We start from the raw sequence: 1,094 nt of genomic DNA on the forward strand, positions 1-1,094 counted from the left end.
CAGCTGTGACTGACAGTTGTCATTTCAAACTGATAGCAGGCAGATAAAAGCTGCTTTTTATATTTCATTCTGTTCTTAATTTTCTGCCCTCACATGGATAAAACGTAACACTTCACAAGCCAAAATATGAAAGTACTTAAATGTTTGCTTATGCATTATTCCATCCTCATATAAAGATGTCTCGAACAGTTATTATTATTTGTGTGCCTATCATGATGTATCATAGGAAAGAAAATCAAAGTGAAGAAGCCTATAAGTAGTGAAGGACGTCTGGCACTAAACGACATTCAGACGATATTATAGGTACAGGAAAGTAACTTTATGATATGGTTAATGATATCAGAGAATGTAGTTTTCCTTTAGAAAGGCAGAATTTGTTATGGTACAGCTGTTGCAATATCTATGACCAGTGCACTTTTGAAAATAAAAATCCTATTGCATTGGCCGGGAATCGAACCCGGGCCTCCCACGTGGCAGGCGAAAATTCTACCACTGAACCACCAATGCTCCAGCTGTTAAACACCTGGCTTATATCACTTTTGTAATACAGAGAACATGGTCTTACTGTAGTATCAAAGAAAATGTGTAAACAGACCCTTTATTAACTTGGGGAAAGCAGTAACCAGAGCAATGACACCTTAAAATCTTATGTAAACAACAACTGAAACAACAAAGGCTTTAATCCCCATACTGAAAACTACAATGTTAAACAGGAAACAAGAAAGCACATATCCCACTGAAGGCATATGAACTACTGAGATGCAAAAATCCTTCTTAAATACAAAAATATATGTGCAAAGAAACTTACAACCCTCCTTTTTTTCAAGGCATCATGGGAAAATATGTAAATGAAACTAAGAAAATAAATGTCAGCTCCATGAGTTAACAGACTCTTTTTGAAATACAGGGGTGATGTAACGCAGTTTAATGGACAAAAGTTGTGTTTGCCCAGTAAAAGTCTTCAAATATCCTCTGTATTTCATTGTGTTTCCTCTTAGTAGATCAGGTTTACTTTTTGTCAGAAGAATAATTACCATTAAAACCAGCTTCCCAAATAGAATGCTGTAGTTCCCTTATTAAATGTTGTACATGTC

At 35.6% G+C, this 1,094-nt stretch overlaps 1 non-coding gene across 1 annotated transcript; it reads right to left on the reverse strand.

Moving 5' to 3' along the window:
* Positions 1 to 436: 436 nt before the first annotated feature.
* On the reverse strand, positions 437 to 507 carry TRNAG-GCC. The gene has a single exon. It is a non-coding gene; the product is annotated as a tRNA-Gly (tRNA).
* Positions 508 to 1,094: the final 587 nt, after the last annotated feature.

Source organism: Protopterus annectens, chromosome 12.part0, assembly GCF_019279795.1.
Source record: "Protopterus annectens isolate FY-2018-M chromosome 12.part0, PAN1.0, whole genome shotgun sequence".
In the NCBI taxonomy this organism is placed as follows: Eukaryota; Metazoa; Chordata; order Ceratodontiformes; family Protopteridae; genus Protopterus; species Protopterus annectens.